The 23,481-nt window shown below is 36.6% G+C and overlaps 1 long non-coding RNA gene and 1 pseudogene across 1 annotated transcript; both read right to left on the reverse strand.

The window, feature by feature from the left end:
• Positions 1-6,222: 6,222 nt before the first annotated feature.
• On the reverse strand, positions 6,223-12,616 carry LOC126704258 (LRR receptor-like serine/threonine-protein kinase RGI3; annotated as a pseudogene).
• Positions 8,790-11,088, reverse strand: LOC126701579 (uncharacterized). Its single transcript, XR_007647409.1, has 2 exons — positions 10,916-11,088; positions 8,790-8,990 (listed from the first exon to the last, which is right to left on the reverse strand). It is a non-coding gene; the product is annotated as an uncharacterized LOC126701579 (long non-coding RNA).
• Positions 12,617-23,481: the final 10,865 nt, after the last annotated feature.

A 23,481-nucleotide genomic window follows, 5' to 3' on the forward strand; every position in this document is an offset into this window, starting at 1 on the left:
TCAGTCTCTCTCCTCATATTGCTAAATAACTTTGAACAGTGCCTATAACAACAATAAACTCCGTTTTTTGCAATATTTAGCCAAAAGACTCCGTATTATTAGTATTATTGATTAGATATTATTCTTTATTTATTATATGCTAGTAGCAAGTGGAAATATATAGGTCATATTCAGCCAAAAAAACAAAAAGTAGATATGTCATAGGGCGGGTTTTTCAATTCTTTTCTTTTTTTTTGGGAGGGGGGGGGGGGGGGGGGGGGATACATAGCAATATGATTTTTTAAAAAAAATTAAAGTAGTTAGGTCCTAGCTTTAAATTTTAATCATGAAGAGATGCATTGGGGGTGGGGAGGTACTTACAAATTACGACTTACGAGTAGAGAGAGAGAGAGAGAGAGTTATGCTTGAAATCTTGAAGGTTATTCATTTATTATTTTTATTTTTGATGTATGTTTACTGTTCTTTAACTAGGGCAGGAAGGTTCCAATAAAAAATTTTTAAAAATAAATAAATAAAGGATGCAGTATGCAGATTCAGGAAGGGAATAAATAAAAAGGTAAGAAAGCAAAAAGGAAATTTTCGAATATGCATCTCTCATTAGCCCAAGTAGGGATGACAATTTTTCCCTGCTCCGATTAACCCACCCCTCCCTACTTCGCCCCACATGGATTTTCCCCGCCCCGCAAAGATGGTGGGGCGAGGATAGGGTAAGCTTTTAGCCCCGTACCATGGGACGGGGCGGGGATGGGTTTAGACTTTTTAGACGCACCCCGCCCCACCCCTTCCCGTCCCCACTCCCTCTCGCATTGTTAAGGGTTATAATTATAAATTTTTCATACCCTAAAACCCTACTATTTAAACAAACATATTAATATTAGCTTATTTTATTTTACCCAATGTGGTTCTCTGCCTTTATTTTGTTATGTGTTATACTATGAGATTTTTATTATTATTATTAATGATTGTCTTGTTAAACACTTGGATATATTATTCAATTTTTTTCTAAAAATTGATTTGATTTGATGGGATAAATTTAGTTGTAATTTCAAGTATATTTTTATTAATGAAGTAAGTTTCATTAAAAAAATTATACTAGTTGTAGGGAAAATTAACAAAAAATAGAATTTTACGGAGTGGGGTGGGGCTTCGCGGGCCCTAAAAGGTGGAGATGGGGCAAGAAAATTTTCTCCATCATGCGAGGTGGAGTGGGGATAGGGTAAGACAAAATCTTGCGAGGTAGGGGCAAAGACCCCATCCTTCGAACCCGCCCCACCTCATTACCATCCCTACAATTCGCAACTGGTTTTAGATGTTTGACTAAAATACAAAACCCACCCCCTATGTTTCACCATAATTCATTTCAATACTCTAATTTTGCTTTTGTTCAATTTAGTTCTCTAAGTTTTAAAAGTATTCAATTAAGACCTTAGTTAGTATTCCATTAAACTATCTGTTAACTCTCATTAAAATTGCATTTTTTTTTGGTCTTTCACAATATTTAATTAATAACATTATTATTTTATTATTTCTTTTGAAAAAGAAGATAGAATTTTATATATAAAAGTAAGAAAAGACTGAACAAAGAGGCCTAAACCCAACAACTACAAATTGATAGGTGATACCACAAGGTCACACTATGAAATCTCAATCCATTCCCCTAGTGCCAATAAGAGTTTGGAGCTATTATTAGAAGATACTAGTCAATAATCCAAGAACTTGAAAGTGATCTTGTTTGAAAATTGAATTGTAAAGAAATATACTTTTGAATTAGTGAATGTAATTTCTACAATGATAGAGACTGAATAGGCCTACATCCTTGTTATTTCGTTTAACTTGCTAATAACTACCTAAACAATTTGAGTTTTAGTCAGTCAGTGCTTTAATTTTCTACATTGAGGTGATTGTTGAAGAACACCGATTCAAGCACATTCATATTTTGATTAGACCTTTATTTTTTTTTTGCAATAGATGTTGAAACATTAATTCTATGAAGTAAAGATAGTTGCATACTAGAGAACGAATATGCGTGAAAGACTTAAAAGGAAAACGCAAGACTAGACTTAGCATTTGACGCATGAATTTTATGTTAGGACCCTATTTCCACATTAACATGATATGGATTGATTGGAGCTATATCATTTGCATTGCCTTGCTAAAAGCAACCAATGCATTATTGAAGGTATCTACTAAAATATCTAAATTTCCACATTCACATGAACTGGTGTACTTTTTAAAACTTTGATGGAGACATGCCGTTTAGCGTACTCAAATTGCATTTTCAAGTCTCAAGTAATAATTCATGAACAAGGATGATTGAATCTCAACAAAAATGTTTTAGAATTAGAAAACCCCTCTAAAAAGTTTGTTTCATGCCATTGATTTCAGTGTTAAAATTGAACTAACCCAATCTAGCAAGTGTATCAATAAATAAATAAATTTTAACTTGTAACTTCAAGTGAGATTAAAATGTGGGTAGAGGTATAGGTGTAAGCAATTTTTTTTTTTTAAGGAAATATTGGTAGTTGTGTTTGTGAACAGTTAAAAGTCTTAAGTTTAAAAATTTTAGATAAGTTAAAACTTAAGACTTTCAAAGTTATTGTAGAAACGGTGACCGAAGGTCACTTTTCAACACATTTTCTTAGCGAATGCGTCTCACGAAGAACAAGCCAATAACGATTTAATTTCAAAAAATTTAATTTCAAGAATATTGATCTCGCGATATAGGAAATATATTTCCAAGCCAAAGTCTTGTGTGAATCGTTAGACTTCCATTTTTACGCCCCTCCATTGACACATGATTGGAATCTATATTTCAGGTAACTCATTGGGACATATTCAAATGAAAATAAGTCTCTTGATTTCCTTCGAAAGAATACAAGATTTGTGTTCAAATTCAAGCTCTGAATTCTTAATTTAGAAAATATTCAGGCCGCGTCTAAAAATTCCTTACCGTTCAAAAGTTATTGTCGAAATGGTGAAAGAAGGTCACATTTCAACACATATTCTAAGCGATTATGGCTCGTGAATAAATTGCCACCAATGTATTTTTTACCCAAAATTTGATTTCAAGATTATTGATCTCGCGATATAGGTAAAATATTTCCAAACCAAATTTGTGAGCGAATCGTTAAACTTCCATTTTTACGCCCCTACATCGACAGATAATTGGAATCCGTATTTCAGATAACTTAATGGGACTGATTCAAATGACAATTACTCTCTTGATTTCCATAAAAAAAAAAAAAAAAAATACAAGATTTGTGTTCAAATTCAGGCTCCGAATTTGTACTTTCGAAAACATTCAGGTCACGTCTAAAAATTCCTTACCATTCAAAAACTATTGTCGAAATGGTGAAAGGTCACATTTCAACACATTTTCTAAGAAATTACGGCTCGTGAATAACTAGCCGATATCATTTTTTTTTTTACCCAAAATTTGATTTCAAGATTATTGATCTCGCGATATGGGAAAAATATTTGTATACCAAATTCGTATGCAAAACGTTGAAATTCCATTTTTACACTCCTCCATTGGCACATAATTGGAATCCGTATTTCGGGTAACTCGGTGGGACTGATTCAAATGACATTAACTCTCTTGCTTAGCATTGAAAAAAAACAAAATTTGTTTTCAAATTCAAGTTCTGAATCTGTGCTTTCGAAAACATTCCTGCCGCATCTAAAAATTTCTTACCGTTCAAAAGTTATTGTCGAAACAGTGAAAGAAGGTCACATTTCAACACAATTTCTAAGCGAATACGGCTCGTGAATAAATTGCCAGTAATGTATTTTTTACCCAAGATTTGATTTCAAGATTATTGATCTTGCTATATAGGAAAATTATTTCGCCAAATTCGTGAGCTAATCGTTGAACTTCCATTTTTACGCCCTTCTATCGGCACATAATTGGAATACGAATTTTAGGTAACTCAGTGGGACTGATTCAAATGGAAATAACTCTCTTGATTTCCACCGAAAAAAACAAGATTTGCGTTCAAATTTAAGCTCCGAATTTGTACTTTCGAAAACATTTAGGCCGTGTCGAAAAATTCCTTACAGTTCAAAAGTTAATGTCGAAATGGTGAAAGAAGGTCACATTTCTACACATCTTATAAGCGATTACGGCTCTTGAATAAATTGCCACTAACGTATTTTTTACCCAAAATTTGATTTCAAGATTATTGATCTTGCGATATAAGAAAAATATTTCCCAGCCAAATTCGTGAGCAAATCGTTAAACTTCCATTTTTACTCCCCTTAATCGGTAGATAATTGGAATCCGTATTTCGGGTAACTCAGTGGGACTGATTCAAATGACAATTACTCTTTTGATTTCCACCAAAAAAAAAAAAACAAGATTTTTGTTCAAATTCAAGCTCCGAATTTGTATTTTTGAAAACATTCAGGCTGCGTCTAAGAATTCCTTACCATTCAAAAGTTATTGTCGAAATGGTGAAAGAAGGTCACATTTCAACACATCTTCTAAGAGATTACGGCTCGTGAATAAATTGCCCCTAACTTATTTTTTACCCAAAATTTGATTTCAAGATTATTGATCTTGTGATATAGGAAAAATATTTTCAAGCCAAATTCGTGAGTGAATCGTTAAACTTCCATTTTTACACCCCTCCATCGGTAGATAATTGGAATCCATATTTCGGATAACTCGGTGGGACTGATTCAAATGACAATGACTCTCTTGATTTCCAACAAAAAAAAAAACAAAAAACAAAAAACAAGATTTGTGTTCAAATTCAAGCTTTGAATTTGTACTTTCGAAAACATTAAGGCCACGTCTAAAAATTCCTTACCATTCAAATGTTATTGTCGGAATGGAGAAAGAAGGTCACATTTCTACACATCTTTTAAGCGATTACGGCTCTTGAATAAATTTCCAATAATGTATTGTTTACACAAAATTTGATTTCAACATTATTGATCTCACGATAATGCAAAAATATTTCCAAGCCAAATTCGTGAGTGAATCGTTCAACTTCCATTTTTACGCCCCTCCATCGGCAGATAATTGGAATTCGTATTTCGGATAACTCGGTGGGACTAATTCAAATGGTAATTACTCTCTTGATTTCCATCGAAAAAATAAAAGATTTTGTTCAAATTCAGGCTCCGAATTTGTAATTTCGAAAACATTCAGGCCGCGTCTAAAAATTCCTTACCATTCAAAAGCTATTGTCGAAATGGTGAAAGAAGGTCACATTTCAACACATTTTCTAAGCAATTACGGCTCGAGAATAACTAGCCAATAACGTTTTTTTTACCCAAAAATTTGATTTCAAGATTATTGATCTCGCGATGTAGGAAAAATATTTCCAAGCCAAATTCGTTTGCAAATCGTTAAACTTCCATTTTTACGCCCCTCCATCGGCACATAATTGGAATCCGTATTTTGGATAACTCGGTGGGACTTATTCAAAAGACATTAACTCTCTTGCTTACCATTGAAAAAATACAAAATTTGTGTTCAAATTCAAGCTCCGAATCTGTACTTTCAAAAACATTCTACCGCATCTAAAAATTCCTTACCGTTCAAAAGTTATTGTCAAAACAGTGAAAGAAGGTCACATTTCAACACATTTTCTAAGCGAATACGGCTCGTGAATAAATTGCCACTAACGTATTTTTTACCCAAGATTTGATTTCAAGATTATTGATCTCGCTGTATAGGAAAATTATTTCCAAGCCAAATTCATGAGCGAATCGTTAAACTACCATTTTCACGACCCTCCATTGGCACATAATTGGAATCTGTATTTCGGGTAACTTAGTGGGACTTATTAAAATGACAATAACTCTCTTGATTGCCATCGAAAAAAATACACAATTTGTGTTCAAATTTAAGCTCTGAATCTTTACTTTCGAAAACATTCAGGCCACATCTAAAAATTCCATACCGTTCAGAAGTTATTGTCGAAAAAGAGAAGGAAGGTCACATTTCAACACATTTTCTCAGCGAATACGGCTCGTGAATAAATTGCCACAAACGTATTTTTTACCCAAGATTTGATTTCAAGATTATTGATCTCATAATATAGGAAAATTATTTCCAAGCCAAATTCATGAGCAAATCATTAAACTTCCATTCTTAAGCCCCTCCATCGGCACATAATTGGTATCCGTATTTCGGATAACTCAGTGAGACTGATTCAAATGACAATAACACTCTTCATTTCCATCGAAAAAATACAAAATTTGTGTTCAAATTCAAGCTCTGAAAATTGCCAATGATGTAAGATTTATCAATTGCATAGGAATGTCTCCTGTGAGCTTGTTTGAGGAGAGATCTAACCATTCAAGATTAGTTAAATTTCCAAATGATATAGGCATATGACCCATAAGATTATTGTGTGGAGAATTTAGCCCTTTAAGTGATCCAAGCTTTCCAATTACCTCTGAAATTTCTCCTTTGAAACTATTGTTGGAAAAATCAATGGTTGTCAATAGAGTTAGTATTTTCACCACATCAATATAATTCCCTTTAATATCAATCATAATGGAATCTTGATAATAATCATCACCCATATGTTGCAATTTACCTTTCTCCATGTTCCCATTCATCATGGTTGTTAAATGCGTGAAAAAGTTTGATGGCAAATGACCATGGAATGCATTGTGAGAGAGGTCTATGATTCTCAAATTAGGGAATGAGAATTTAGTCTTGTGATTGTCTATGGCACCATGAAAGCCGTTTGATCGCAATAAGAGAACCTACAACTCCGAGATATTTTTCAACCAATAAGGGAATGTGTTGTTAACCTTGTTAGTGGCAACGTCTAGAATTTCCAATTTTTTGCAATTGACTAATGAATGTGGTAATGGCCCTTCAAATTGATTGTCAATGATTTTAAGACTTCTAAAGTTATTGCACTTTTCAAATTTTGGGATGGTGCCATGAAAATTGTTATTTCGTAGATCCAAATTTTTGAGATCATTCATGTTTCCCAAACATGGAGGAATCATACTAAAATGATTATGAGCGACGTCAAGGTAGTTGATGAAATTGAGATGGCAAAGATAGGAAGGGATTTCTCCACTTAAATTGTTCCTTGAGATTGAAAAGAAAACAATGTGCAGTGGAAGTACCTGAAGTGGCCAAGTACTTTCGATCAAATTATCCGAAAAATTGAGAAATCTTAAGTTCTTGCAATTCCCAAGCTCTGATGGAAAGTACCCACCAAATTGTTCTGCCAGAGCAAAATAATTCGAAGATTTTTAAGGTTTCCAAGACCTTTTTGTATTGAACCAGTGAACAAGTTTTGCGAGAGGGAGATATTTTGGAGGGCGATACAGTTGCCTATTTCAGGTGGGATTTGGTCGGAGAGGAGAGTTTTCCAGATTTTTATGGTTTCAAGCTTCTTGAGGAGACCAAGACTCGGAGGAAGGGAACCCAAGAAACTTGTTTTGGCTAGGCCTAACATGGTCAACTCAGTACAATTCCAGATTTCTCGGATATAATGCCTCCAAGGTCTTGTTCTTACCGGCTCTTATCACTTGGAGGTTCTTCAAGTTGCCTATTGTATTGGGTATTTCTCCATTGAGTTGGTTCTCATAAAGAGTCAGCCATTTCAAGCTTGTGAGGTTGCCGATTTGAACCAAAATCGAGCCCTCTAGCTGGTTGGAGTTGAGGAGGATTTCTTGGAGCTTAAGCAAGTTGCAAATCTCAGATGGGATTTCACCGGTTAACGCATTGCCACTCAAGTCCAATTAATTCAGTTCATGTAGTAAGCAATCTCTCTTGGGACTGAACCCGTGAGGTTTGTTCTAGAAAGTACAACCTTGGTTAATGAAACCAATGAAGAGAGATTAGTTGGAACTATACCATATAAACTCATTGACTTAAGTACCTTAATTCCAATTCCGCGAACTCCTTGTTGATGTTGCAAGTGATTCCAAGTAGGACTGATATTGGTTCAGGTTGGGTAGGGTTTACTGTGACCCGAAACCCGACCCGATAGAAATTGGGTTTAGCTGCCTGAAAACCGACCCGACCCGAAAAATCAGGTCTGTGATCCAGTCAGTTTTCTTAGTCTCAGGTCGAGTCTCGGGTTGATTTTTTTATTTTTTATTGTTGCTTGTTAAATGGGAAGTTAAGGTAAGGGTTGCTATTGGGTCATCTCTATTTCAACTTTAGATTTTCCTATCCTTTTTTTTTTTTTGGTAAACTAGACTTTCCTATCCTTGGCTAAAGCAGGTCGTTTCTTTTGAATGAATTTGCTTATTCATAAAAAAATAAAATAAAATAAAAAATCATTCCTAGGTTTTAAGATTAGTATTGTCCTAAGCAAATTGGCAACAGCCAAAAACGAAATTTACATATCAATAAAATTGCATGGTCCTTCTCCAATTACCCATCAAGGAAATTGCAGTGTGACTTAACACATAACACTTCATTCAGTGTTCTTGCAAAATGTATCCTCTGTATCAACTACTATGAATGCAAAACCTTGAAGTTCACCAAAATTGATGAAAACAAAGACCAAGTCTTACATTAACAATTATACACACACACACACCTAAAATAAACAATGTCTACTACAATGCCCTACTTATTTTTATCAAAGTTCCAACTTTTGACATAAACTCCAAACTATCCAAATTTGTAAATATGGGTAATTGATTTTTCAAGCAAACTATCTATTGGTAAAAAGTCGGTGCACATCAAGAATGTGATTGTGACCGAACAAAATCTTCTAGATTTTCCCACACATCCAACACTGCAGTTTTATCTTGGTGTTGCTTATTCTTGCTAATCTACACATTTGCAATATACATTCACATCAAATCTTAATAATAAATGGTCACAGACATTGATATACTCATATCCCATTCAACATAACTAAGATCAAAACAACCAACCAGATCAAGAAAAACAGTCCTCACTGAGATAATCTTTACATTCCACTGCTTCACAGTCTTTGCAAACTCCAAATTGTCATCTTCAAACTGCATAAAAAATCCTAAAACTGCAAACACTAATCCAACATATAACTCAATGTCAATTCCACAAAGAATACACGATTTCATTTGTTTATAGTTCTATTAGAGCAGTAGCAACTATTACAACCAAGGAAAAAAAACCCAAAAAAAAAAAAAAAAAAAAAAACGGATCCAAGAAAATCACATTTGCAATCCACACATTCATACTTTAATTCAATGAATCCAAGGAATTGCTTATGTGTTTCCTTATGTTTTTGTTTTTGACTTGCTCTCACCTTGTTCTGATTTCTTAGCTTAATATAAATCCGTATTTACCAAAAAAAAAAAAAATAGTTGAAAGTTCAAAAACGTGTACAAAAACACTTTTGAACGTTTAGACCCCCAAAAACCAACTTAACCAACACAAGCAATATGTCAAACAACTAGTGTGCGGAAACTTAACATATGCTATAATATGAAATTGGTTAAACAACTATCTAAGCCATAACAAAATAAAACCACAGCAGATAATGTAAAGGCAGAGATAGAGAGGAAGGAAGATGCAAACACAAAGATAACACCCGATGTGTTATCGAAGAGGAAACCGAAGACCTCGGCGAAAAACCTCTCCGCCGCCCTCTAAGCGGTAATCAATCCACTAGAAAATACAGTTGGGATACAAGGACAGCAATAGACCCTCCAAGCCTAATCTACCCAGTGCACCTAAGCCCTCCAAGCTTCTTGCTCCAACGAGGTTGCGCCGAACCTTTTTCTTTTCTAGCTTCCCGGATTCCGCTACTAGACCATAGCATCAACCAATGAAGATTGGCTTCTTCCTAACTGCTTCCCAGAACTCCAAACGACTGTCTCACAGAGATGATAATGGTGAGAACCAGGTTTGGTATAATGCCTCTCAAGGTTTTGACAATGGAGAGGAAGAGAGTGAGGGAATTTGATGAGACTCTAAGGTATAGATTGTGGGTGAAACAATCTGGTTTTTCTTTAGGGTTTCTCTCTCAAAATTCTCTCTGGAAGCCCTCTTTCAATTGTGGGTTAAAGGGGTATTTATACTGGAGTGGAGAGGAATGTGAAACGTCAGGTTTTGGCAAAACAGGGGTGGCTCGCGGCTTGACCTCGCGGCTTGACCAAGTCGCGAGATCCAGTCGCGAGTTAACCGTATGGCCAGTTGTCCTGTTTTGTCCTGTAGTGCTCTAGCTAGCATGACTGTTCATCTTCCAGCATGCTTGGCACGTGTGCAGCTTCAGGCGGCTTGCAGCCGCGAGTCCACCCGCGAGTCCCAGCCGCGACACTCTGTTTTCTTGCACACTCTTGAGCAAACTTCACTCTATCTCACTCACTACCCTTACAACAAATCCACCTAAATACAGGGTTACTAAATGCTGAATTACAAGCAAATTTGGCACGGAATAAAGCCAATTAGATGGTTGAATAAATTCAACCTTACAATAGTTCAAGCATTTTATCATGCAACATCCATTAGAAATGAAATAAATCAATAAAATGGAGCTCCAAACAGAGAATTAAGTCAAATAGATATACAATGGCAAGTTAGCAATACTATTAGTTATTGTTAGCTCCTAACCTCAAGAACAAACTATGAACCTCAACAATGCGATAACAAACCAATACAGAATAGAGATAAGAAACAGTTCATTCATTCCCTTAAACAACTAGCACGCATGAAAAATAAAGGACCTTGTACAAAACCACAAATGCCCATGTTAAATAACAAAAACGCCCATTATAGAAACTCAAACACCCAAATAGTCAGATTAGACAAAATGTTGAAAACTGGAAAAACAAAATCTAAACAGATGGTAAAAAGTAAGTTCACACACACCAAAATAGAATGCAAAACGCAGCCTAAATCAGAATCTCTAAATTGTAAACTACACAATGCAATCCCATTTTGCTAAATCTTTAATCCAAACCAAACAAACATTTAAAGAAAAAAAATTACCTTTCACTACTTATACACTGACACCCTCAACGCAGGAGTAGGACTCTTGATCGGCTCCAACAGATCTACAACACGATTAGATTCACGCCTCACAGTCACATCACTCAATTTGTAAGGCTCCGATACCCTTCCGTTTGAGTTCTCCGGCTGAGATAACCTCTCCTGCAATTTTTTTTTAGACAAACAAAAACATAAGGAAAAACATAATCAAAAACCCCAAGCAAAATAGATAAAAATGTTACCAAAACAAAGCACAGCAAAGATTAACCCACTAGTCTAGCAAAAAAGCTTAGTGGAACACAAAACAAAGATAAATTAACACATTCCCAAAAATTGCAAGTTTTCTTTTTTTATTAACAAAAAAGAGAAAAAGGAAACAACCCAACAAGAAAAGCAAAAAACAAATGAAGTTTGCAGCCATTGGGATTGTAAAGGACAAACATTGAGCTACACAATTCCAGAGATATAAATTGTAAACCCCCCAAAAAAGGCCAAAACAAGAATGAAGAAAAGAGACATAAAATCACCAACACAAAATAAATGAATTAACCAAAACATTTGAAGCTACACAAGAACATGAGAACAAACATGAATCATACATATTCCAAAGTTACACCAGCTAAAAGTGTTTTCAGAAGCACCCAGAACCAAATGTGAAGCACTTAACAGAGAAAATTCATAATTCCTAGTTTAAAAACCCAACTAGAAAAGCCCAAATAAAAACTGATAAAAAAATCTTATCTTTAGCAAAACCCAGAACACCCATTGGAGTGAAGCATAGAGAAAACAAGAACTACACATACCTAGTAGCACTGTAGAACAGATCTGGCGGTTTGAAACTACAAAACTCCAACTGGGTTTTTGTTCTTGTTCAAAGAGAGAACAAAAAACTGCGGGAAAATCCAATAATGTGTATAATGAGTGAAGAAAGAGTAAACCCAAAAAGCAAATAAATAAAAAATTGAAACTTGAAGGCTTTAGCCGCAAACCCAGATAGAATATATGAAAAAAATTGAAACTTGAAGGCACTCAGATTCAAGTCATCCATAAGTACATAAACCCATTATTGAATCAGGTTTAGACTATCACACACACAAACACAACAACACTATCCAAAATCTAAAACCAAACACAAAATGAGAATGATGACTTACACAGAGATAATTGAGGCCCTGAGGGAGGCAGAGAGCTGAGGGAGGCGGAGAGAACAAACAACAGAGTAGGGTTTTTTTCAAAAGAAAAAATCGAGTTCAGACTAGTGTACTTATATGACCCGATGACTGACTTGATACCAACCCAAACCCGAAAATAATCTGAAATTAAGACCCAAAACTCGACCTGAATATTCTCAGGCCCGCCCAAAACCTATCGGTTAGGGTCAGGTCGGGTCGGGTTTTTGGGTGGGCCGGGTCCTTGCTCAGTCCTAATTCCAAGCCACCCACATGGAGTTTCATCTGTTGGGTTCCAATTAGACAAGGCCTTAGTGGGTCCATTCAGGCTTTGCTTCCATGGAAGAAGGGCTTCACCTTGTGGATTAACTGCAAAAGCTACAAAAGGGTTCAAGAGGGGAAGGATGATTGTTAAGAAGGAGAAGAGGGTGATCCATGGATTTAGTTGAAGTGTAATGAGAGGGAGGAAAGTACACAAAGGAAGAGGGGTTGGTTGTGTTTGAACTAAAAATGTTGGTTCAGTTGAGGCTAGGGAGAGACAATGAGAGGAACCAAATCATATATTGTGGGCTACAAGCTTGTAGTAACAATATTTTAATTTCTCTATTTCGATTTAAATTCTAATCCAAGGATTGGTATGGCGGTTTGGCCCCCCAAAACGAAAAACCCAGACTTTCGCTTTTCACGTAAAAATGTTTTATAATGCATGTAATGATGCACAGAATACAAAAGAAAAAAAAAATCCACTCCATTTGATGGTTAATTGAATTTTATGTCACATTCTCTATAAAATATTCACTGTGAACCTTTTTCGAACAAGTTTAAATAAATCCGTTGGGTTTTCATTTTGATTTAATCATCTAACATTATTTCTCCTTGCTAGATGGATGCTTCACGGTCCCATGGAACAATATTTTCATCATGATGATTACAAATTAGTATTATTTTTGTATAATGTGTAGATTAATAAAATATTGTATGCAAAAAAAAAAAAAAAAAAAAAAAAAAAAAAAAAAAAAACAAACAAACAAACAAACAAAAATATAATTGAAAATGAACGATAAAATACATGGTAAAAATGAAAAATTACTTTATGTTACACAGAGAAATGAAGTTATGTAAGACTGAGATTTATCACAACCTAAAAAGTATAATGGATTATTAAAATAATCTAAATAAATAATAAAATTTTTAATTTTTTTTGCACTTTTGGTAATACTAGTTTGGGTTGCAATGCAAGGTATGTGCTGCACCTTAAGCAAGAAAAATAAGATAATATATTTTTTGGAAGAAGTATGAAATCATGTACTTAAATTTAGTATAGTTATTTACCATATGAATATCTGTTTAATATAATAATTTCTTAGATCCTATTTTACTAAAAGTGATATTTACTCACGAAAAAATTATGCTAAGAATGATAATGAATGTCATCATCTTCCAATAATAAACAATTAAGTTTTGATAAGACATTGCCACAATATTTAAAATTTCATAATGAATGATATATGCTATAATTGAAACTTTTCATCAAATTAAATACCTACAACCATCTACAATGAATATTTTGTTATTCATATTTCCTAATTTATCATCTTATTTTATAAGTGTAATTACGTTTGGTACATAGTAATGATTATTATATAGGAATAGAAATAAGTATTACATAGAATACATTAAGTTGAAATGTAATAAGTATTATTATTCATTAGTTTGGTGACCATTTAGGAATAGAATCCTGAATATGCATCCTCAATTTAGTAGAGAATAAAAGGAAGGTGTAATTAAATCATTTTTAAGTCAAATTTCCTAAAATACACTTATTTTAGGGTGTTCAAAATAGAGTTAATAATTATCAACAGGGAAAATTTCTTTTCTTTTCTTTTAAAAATGTGGCAACTAATGGCTTTTTAGGAAATTTTTTTAAAAAGTTATTACATAAGGTAAAGGAATAGATATTCAGTACTTTTGATAATGAATAGTTATTTCTCATTTTGAAGAATAGCTATTCATAAGGAATAATTATTCATTGTAATAAAAACATAACCAAACAACTGAATAGTTATGTCATAGGAATATCTATTACATTACAGTGTCTATTACAGTCTACCAAACGTGCCCTTATAAATCTAGAAGATTTAAACCTCTAGTAAATTAGTGTTCTCTAGGTAGCAAATAGAGACCATACATCACCATTCTTGCTTTCCAAGTATTACCATCACATAAAACTCAAAATACATGAATAAATTTTTGGGACATTTAAGACATTAATTGCACAACGAAATTTTCTAAGAGTCATAAGTTTTCATTAAAGTTTAACTAAAACAGTAATAGTAGGCATATATGCTCATTTACATAAAATTGTGCTTAGAAAGTGAATTTTGGCTCAACAAATTAAGACATTACCAAAAAAGAAACTTAGGAATACAACAAAATGTTATAATATTTTCATATTACATTTATTTTTAGCTATGGAGGGCCCTGGTATGATATTTTATTATTTTATTTTAAAGCAATGCTATGTTCACAACATTTTAATAACAAATCTTAGGATGCAAATTGTTATTTGTTTTAAGCTGGGCCAACCACTTTAAATCATGCATTAAAAAAATTAAAAAAAAAAAAAAAAAAAAAAAAAAAAAACAAAAACAAAATGCCAACCGAAGAAAGTTGTGCTTTAAATTGTAAATTTTGGCTCACTAAATTTTGACTAAACCAAAAAAAAAGTTTAGGAATACAACAAAATGTCATGACATTTTCACAATACCTTTTATTTCCAACTATGGTAGGTCACAGTTTGATATTTTATTATTTGTATCTATAACATTTTCATAACAAATTTTAAGTGCTAAATTGTTACTGGTTTTAAACTATGATCACCATTTAAAATTGTGCATTTAAAAAAAAAAAAAAAATCCAGCCCAAGAAGACTATGGGTGGAACAATGAATTTTGGCTCACCTAATTTGACTAAACTAAAAAAAAAAAAAGGAATATAACAAAATGATACAACATTTTCACAAGAAGACTAGATTTATTCCCTCATAATAGCTAGACCAGTACCCGTATCCATAGATAAGATTTTTGACTTCCACAAAGATTCCACTTAATTTTGTCTTAGATGCATTCCAAAAAGCAGATTAGAAAGTATGACAATTTAAAATACGAGTCCTTTGTATTGTTTTTGTATGATGAGTTTTTCCTTTTAGAATGAACATTAATTGTTTTGGTTTTCTTTCTCCTTTTCTAAAGAATTAATTGTTTGAACTTTGATATCTCATTAGCATTCTTTAATCATTAAACATTTAAACAATAGAAAGAGATGAGAATTAAGATAGCACAGAAAGATATTTATATGCTGCAAAGTGATTAGAAGTCTTCAACCTACAGATGTTTCTTCAAGTCATTGGCCAAAGCCTTGGAAAATTATAGGCCTTGTGGATCTCTTATTAGCGAGTGTGAATTGTGGAAGACTTGTGAAAATTATGACCTTATGGGTCATTCCACTAACCAAATTAACCAATGTAAACCAGAGGTTGTAAAATTTTAGTAAAACAGCACTATCGGTTCTTAGATGATGTTTAGATTGGGCTGATTTCCAGCGCGTCTGTGTCTGCGATTTTCCCTTCTTCTTTTTTCACATGTTTTTGTGACTTGTGGCTACTGTTCATGCAATTTCAATGAACAGTAGCCACAAAGTTTGACTTTTCTAACTTTTTTCAGCTAATCAGTGCACATCATGTACTGTTCACGAACCCACAAATTTCACTTTTCAACAACTTTTTCATTAAAAATGGGTCCCACGGTACTATTCATACATTTAAAAATTATTTTGCTATAGTGTTTTTCAATTTTCAGTTTCAGTTTCAGTTTTCAGCTGTATCCAAACGAACCCTTAAAGTTTACTTTATAAGTACAATTCGTCTCTCAAGTTTCATCTGAGCACTATTGGTCTCGTAAATTTAAAAAATTAGCATTATTAGTCTTTTTGTTAACTGTTATTATTGTATTGCCTATATGGCTAACGAAAGTAATGGAACAATAATGTGGCATCTTTTTTTTTTTTTTTAATCGATGTAACATTTCTTTTTATTAAAAAGAAGAAAAATAGATTATAGGCCAAAGCCTCAGAAAATTATAGGCCTTGTGGGTCTCTTATTAGTGAGCATGAATTGTGGAAGACTTGTGAAAATTATGACCTTATGGGTCATTCCACTAACCAAATTAACCAATGTAAACCAAAGGCTATAAAATTTTAGCAAATCAGCACTATCAGTTCTTAAAGTTTACTCTATGAGTACAATTCGACCCTCAAGTTTCATGTGAGCACTATTGATCTCGCAAATTTAAAAAATTAGCATTATTAGTCTTTTTGTTAACTGTTGTTATTGTATTGCCTATATGGCTAACGGAAGTTATGGAACAATAATGTGGCATCTTTTTTTTTTTAATCAATGTAACATTTCTTTTTATTAAAAAGAAGAAAAATAGATTATATACCAAAGCCTCGGAAAATTATAGGCCTTGTGGGTCTCTTATTAGTGAGCGTGAATTGTGGAAGACTTGTGAAAATTATGACCTTATGGGTCATTCCACTAACCAAATTAACCAATGTAAACCAGAGGCTGTAAAATTTTAGCAAAACAGCACTATCGGTCCTTAAAGTTTACTCTATGAGTACAATTCGTCCCTCAAGTTTCATGTAAGCACTATTGGGTCTCGCAAATTTTAAAAATTAGCATTATTAATCTTTTTGTTAACTGTTGTTATTGTATTGCCTATATGGCTAACAGAAGTTATGGAACAATAATGTGGCATCTTTTTTTTTAATCGATGTAACATTTCTTTTTATTAAAAAGAAGAAAAATAGATTTACATGTATTATGGAATGTAATTAACTTTAAAATAGATTTACACGTACGCATGTTTTAATTAATTAATTCATCAATCTGTTAAAAACTTAAAAATAAAAACTAGATCAGTCTCCCCTTATCTCTCTTGCAATTCTTCCTCTACCATTTGCTAGCAATACCCAAAATCAAACTTTAATATGGCTGGTTTATCTTCACAACACCAAAGCCCCTTTTGAGTCAATAGTGAATACAATTGTTTCAATTTCAAAATATCTTCTCAAATCTAAATCTAATCTAATTCTCCCTTTTAATTTCACTTTCATTGGAATTATAATTTAAATTTAACCTTAATCTTCTTCTCAAATCCAAATCTATGTGTTCACAAGACATGATGAAGCCATATGGGAAAAAGAATGAGCAAGAGCTCTATATAGGCATATACATGCAAATTCATATCCAATTTGTACTAAAGGAGCACAATTGTTTTAGATACAATTGCTTCAACAAAAATCAAAAAAGAAAAATAGAGAGAGGATTCAATGATAGTTAAAGACTAGAATAGAAAACCAAAAATGGTGTTTGAAAGTTCAAATACTAAACCCATATTCATTACATGAAAGTTCAAAAGCACCCAAAAAAGATAAACAAAGACCGAATCTATCTTTGGTGTCTGACACAATAAAAACCCAGGAAAAAAAAAATCAACTTTATCAATAAACCCACTCTCGCCCTCTTCAATCTCAAAACAAAAAACCAAGGCAAAAAAAAGAAAAAAAGAAAAAAAAAAAAGACAATCAATAAAATCTCAAATAAAGCAAAAGGAACTCTTGGCAGAATGGCTGATTCGTGGTGATGCGAAGAAGGCAAAATGGAGATGAACAATGGGCTTACATTTGAGAATTTTGATGTTTTGGTGTTTTAAGTTTTTATTTTAAATCTTTTTTTAAAGCTGATGCAGCGTCATGCCAGGTCAGAGGTGTAAAACACATAGACAATAGCAATAACGGCAATTAACAAAAGAACTATAAATGGCCCTCATTCTTTAAATTTAAGGGACCAATAGTGATTACTTATAACTAGAATAATCAATTGCACTCACACGGTAAACTTCAATACTAACAGTGTAGTTTCGAGTAAAATTTTTTGATGCAGAATTTTGAATCCAACTAGCTTGAAACTGAAAAAATTGGATGCCAAAATTTTATTCTCATGGGTCTCCTCTACTTACCAGCACAAAATTGGAGGCTATAGAATTGTTTTATGCAGATTAATTGATTCTAGATTAATTGTTGACAACCAATCTTTGCTTCTTGGTACTAAACCTTGAAAGGATATTGTAGGGACTCAATTCGTGATGACCTCAAGATGATATTGGGCTTGTACGTAAATAGGGCCCAAACAATATCATTTGTAGAGCGTGGGTTTGAAAGGCTAGGCCTTGGTCACTAGTCGGTGGTTAACTATGGTGTTCATACAAAAGTAAGCCATGTTCGCTTCGTGGAGTCTTTCTCCTCGATACAGACTGGGAGGCTTTGGTTCTTGGCCTTTTTTCCCAGCCCCCCCTCTCTTGGCGCATCAACCTTCACATTATATAGCCCTTCTTGGTTGATCATGGCCCTCTACTTGTTGATCAAGCAGGTGCCTACTTAAGTACCTGTTCCATCGGCTGCCTCCCCTTGCTTTTTGTTAGTTGCAATAACCGAAGCCACACTATTCAGACGTCTTTTCTCATTAATATGGTTAGGACGTTTGTGGGCACATTTAATGCAGAGGGGACGTATTTACCTTGAACCAGCTCCACACCGTACCCCCACGCGGGTCCCATTCTACTCGCCTCTTCTTCAGGGGGCGTTTTGGGGGTAGCCTTCAACGAGATGTCGCTCTTCCCTTTAAAGTCTTGGGATGCCAAGAACAGGGTCATCCTCGGCTGTGTCCCCAGGCTATTCGGCCTTTCCCTACTCATCCTCGGCAAATACCCTCCTCGGCACGGGCCCTGGGCCTTAGTAGAGCATGGGTCGGATCATAAGCTCTCTGGCCCCACAATAGCCCCTCAAAATCCTGCTATCCGGCTCCTCGGAAGGATAGGAGGGTTTTGATGACATCAGACATCTATCAATGCTTGTCAATCCTTATACCTATCGGTTCCCGAGATTTTTTGTCTGTCCGAGACACGTTCCTGGAGCCTTTGGAAGGTGAAACGTGTCCTCATAAAATGCGGGCGGCTCTATGTTTCCCACATTCAACGGCGTGATGAAGATCTAACGGTGGGGATTTCCTTGCCTTTATGGGCAGGAAAATTTGTGCAGTTAATCTCAATGGGAGGCATAAATGATTTTTGGAACTGATTTGTCTCTTCAGTTTTGCACTTAAGAGTTCTATCGCATATACCCTGGGTTCATCTGAACTTTCGTCCAAACTCAAGTCTATCTCCAGCACAAAAACCCTGTTCGAGGTGCCTTTCCTCTTTTCTGTAAGTTCCCTGCCTCCATTAACTCGTGCTTTTTCTTTTCTGGGTTTATTTTTCTCTAGTTCCCTTCCTTCTCCCGTCATTGGTTGAGTTTGTTTAGTAACTCGTAGAGATGGCTAAATTGAGACTGAGGAAATTGGTTGATATTGAGGAGGCGATGGAAAAGTTCATTGCCGACTTCAGGATTCCCCCCAACGTGAGTCTGAGGCATTGTAAGATGGGGGAGTGGCACTTTCTGAGGAGAACAAGCGAGGTGGTAATTCCTGTCCTCGACTTCATAAAGGGGGGTATGAGAATCCCCATGGGGCAGGTAACTAAGGGTTACCTCAGGCACTTCCGATTAGCCCCCACCCAGTGCACCGGCAACATGTTTAGGATTCTGGGTTGTGTGGATGCCTTAAATGAAAAGATGGGGCTAAGATTGACCCACCACGACGTGAATTGGTGCTATAATCTCCAAAATTTGAAGGGGAAATCCTATTATATGAAGACGAGAGACGAGAGGGTTCGACTAATTCAATGCCTCCCTAATTCTAACAAGGGGTTAAACAAGGACTTCCTTATCGTATCCGGTGAATGGCATGATGGCGATCAGTGCCCCACGGTAGAGGGAAAACCAGGTGGGGTATAGAGAATGGAAGGGTGCCGATCCTTTGCACCATTTTAATTTGATGTGGTTCGGTTACTAACCATGTGCATGTGTTTTCCTTATAGATCCACACGCTTTTCATCGACACTTTCACCTAGTTCATTGGGTGGACTTGGAGACTGTTCTTCAAGCGGCAGTTTTCGTAAATGACGAGGATGGTCAAGTCCGAGCCGCTCACAAAATCTTAGGGTATGCTCCTTTTCAGAAGTCATTTGCCGACTCTAGGCACGTGATCAGCGCCAGCCATCCTCGGCTTCCAAAAATTACCGTGGTCGAATCAGGATTTTTAATTTTCGAAAGATTTTCTGTCCCAGAAGGCATCCCACTAGTGGACCTCTCCTTATCTCACCAAGCAGCGGAGGACGAAGGCGAGTTAGATCAGTCCGAGGAAGGATTTGGGGTATTTGACCTAGCTGACCAATCCGAGGATCCTTCTGGTGATCTAGGTGACCCGGCCTTGTCTGAGGCGGAATTGTCATCAGTAGGCACATCTTCCCGAACCGAGATGGGACTTAAGAGAAAGCCCCCGACCAGCTTACTCGACCTCCTCGAGGGTCAACCGGGGAAGGGTGCGTAGGGAACAACGCAGTCCAGCGCTCCATCTCCACCAACTCAGCCCCAGACCATCCAGACTAGGTCATCCTCCACTAAGTCGCAGTCACAATCTCCCCACCCTAAACTTCCTGCTCCTCCTTGATCAGCTCTGCCTCCTCGACCGAAGCCCACGAACTCAAAGAGAAAGAGGAGCCCCAAAGGTAAGGAACCCATGGACGGGGGAAAGTCCTAATCTTCTCAGGAGAGGGATGAAGCCCCGCGTGTGAAATAATTAAAGATTGGGCACCAAAGCAAGGGTAAAGAAACTGAAGCCCAATCTGCCCAAAGTAAGGGGAAGGGGATCGAAGCCCAATCCTCGCCAAGCGCCTAGCTTCCCTCCCCAATGCTTCACGAGGGGCCATTGTTGGAAACCACATCCATGAGGGACCTCGGAGATGGAGAGGGCGGTTATGTGGCCAATGCATTAGGGAGAGCTATGCTGCTTCCCACCGACATGGATGAGTTGAAGAAAATGAGGATACAGGAGGTTTTCCTCAGTACGAAGAGGTACTTGGGAATGGTAAGGCTCTTGAAACCTAAAACTTTATTAACTCTTGCTCCCGATTTGTCATTCACGATGTATTTACCTCACTTGACAGGCTTTCCAGGCCACATATAGAATGGAGGAGGAAGTTCACAAGCAGAGTAAGGCCGCCGAGAATGAACGCTCCAAACGCATAGACACCGCGTGGACTCTCAAAGCTTTCGAGGACAACCTCATAAAGGCTAAATAGGCCTTAAAGAAGGCTATCCGAGAAAGGGATAGCGCTTCAGCGGGTTTAGATGGTGCCCAAAAACAGGCCGAGGAACCGACAAAACGTTTGCTCGAAGCCGAGGATCAATTGCGAATAGCCAAGGAGCAGATCAGTGATTTGAAGAAAAGACTAATCTTGGCAGAGAATGCTAAAGGTGTGGCGGAGCATGCCTAGGACGAAGCCGTGAGGGCCAAGCAGGAGGCTGAGTTTGCCAGATATGAGGCCGAAGCTGCTAGGGAAACGGCCGAGGATGATGGTTACAATACGGGGGTAGCTGAAACCCAAGCCTCCCTTAAAGCCCAAATTCCCGAAGTGTGCAGGCTATACTACTCCCAGGTTTGGGAAGAGGCCTTAAAACGAGCTGGGGTGGATGCTTCGACTGATTTGTGGAAGGCGGAGAGCATATTTTACCCTCCAGCCATCCGTGAGGCCGCCTCCTCCAGCTCCGAGGCTATGAGCAACCAACACAATGCAGGGGTCACTCAGTCAGAAGCTGCACAGACCAGCGTCCCCCCTGGCGAGTCGCTTAAAGGGGGAGAGCTTCACGATGTGATAGAAGCACCCGAAAGTATGGATCCCGAGGTACCCAAAAAGGACGTCGAGCCTACGGTCAGCGCTCAGATCCCTGAAGCCGAAGAGCCAGCCATCCTTGCCCGGCCCCTGCAGGCAATTCCCCTTGCTGAGGTCCCCAAGAGTACCAACACCGATCCTGCTCAGCCTTCCCCAGAAGTGACTATCCTCCAGGACGTCGAAGCTAGTCCTGTTCTGCCCTCCCAGGATGTGGCCGACACAGAACTGAAGAAGTAGAAACCCCGACCAGCCTCCGTATTTGTTTTTAGTTCAATGATTAACTAGTTTTTTTTTTTTTTCCCGAAAACTTTGTAGTTTTCTTGTAGTTGAACCTGTTGAACACGTATACGAAATTCTTTTCTTCCTCTTTCCTTTTGATTACATGTTAGTTGCCCTCGTCGATGCTTACTACCGTTTATGATTTTTGAGCTAATTATCTTAACATGTATGAATGGTTGTGCATATGATATATTTAGGATCATGTTTCGGAATGCTAGCTCACCCGCACCCATAGGGTATTGAACTCGTGTCTGAACCTATTTCAGTCGGGATATAGGCATCACCTGAGATGTCATGTGTGTTTTTAGGACCAACTTGGTGTCCAGATTTCCTTTAAGTAGTTGGTTTCCCCATAGGTTTAAGTCCGAGGACTATACAATACCTTGGTTCTGTCCAAAACTTAGATTTTTTAAGTAGTTGGTTTCCCCATAGGTTTGAGTCCGAGGACCATGCAATACCTTGGTTCTGTCCAAAACTTAGATTTTTTAAGTAGTTGGTTTCCCCATAGGTTTGAGTCCGAGGACCATGCAATACCTTGGTTCTGTCCAAAACTTAGATTTTTTAAGTAGTTGGTTTCCCCATAGGTTTGAGTCCGAGGACCATGCAATACCTTGGTTCTGTCCAAAACTTAAATTTTTTAAGTAGTTGGTTTCCCCATAGGTTTGAGTCCGAAGATCATGCAATACCTTGGTTCTGTCCAAAACTTAGATTTTTTAAGTAGTTGGTTTCCCCATAGGTTTGAGTCCGAGGACCATGCAATACCTTGGTTCTGTCCAAAACTTAGATTTTTTATGTAGTTGGTTTCCCCATAGGTTTGAGTCCGAAGACCATGCAATACCTTGGTTCTGTCCAAAACTTAGATTTTTTAAGTATGGAAAGGGTTAGCCCCTTGAGGGATTAGCCCCTCAATCAAGATGTGAGACGTTGATCCACCGTGGAAAGCCCCTAAAACCGTCCGCGTTACTAACGCTTTGAAACGCAGCCCCTAGTGGAACTCTACGTTAGGACACGGTAGCGGGCTGCTGGAAGTAATAGGAGGACCTTTCGCTCCACCGCCTGGGCCAACGTACAAGCCTTCCCACAGACGGCGCCAATTGTAGGGATTCAATTCGTGATGACCCTAAGATGATATTGGGCTCGTACGTAAAGAGGGCCTAAACAATATCATCTGTAAAGCGTGGGTTTGAAAGGCTAGGCCTTGGTCACTGGTCGGTGGTTAACCATGGTGTTC

Source organism: Quercus robur, chromosome 10 (assembly GCF_932294415.1).
Source record: "Quercus robur chromosome 10, dhQueRobu3.1, whole genome shotgun sequence".
NCBI lineage: Eukaryota > Viridiplantae > Streptophyta > Magnoliopsida > Fagales > Fagaceae > Quercus > Quercus robur.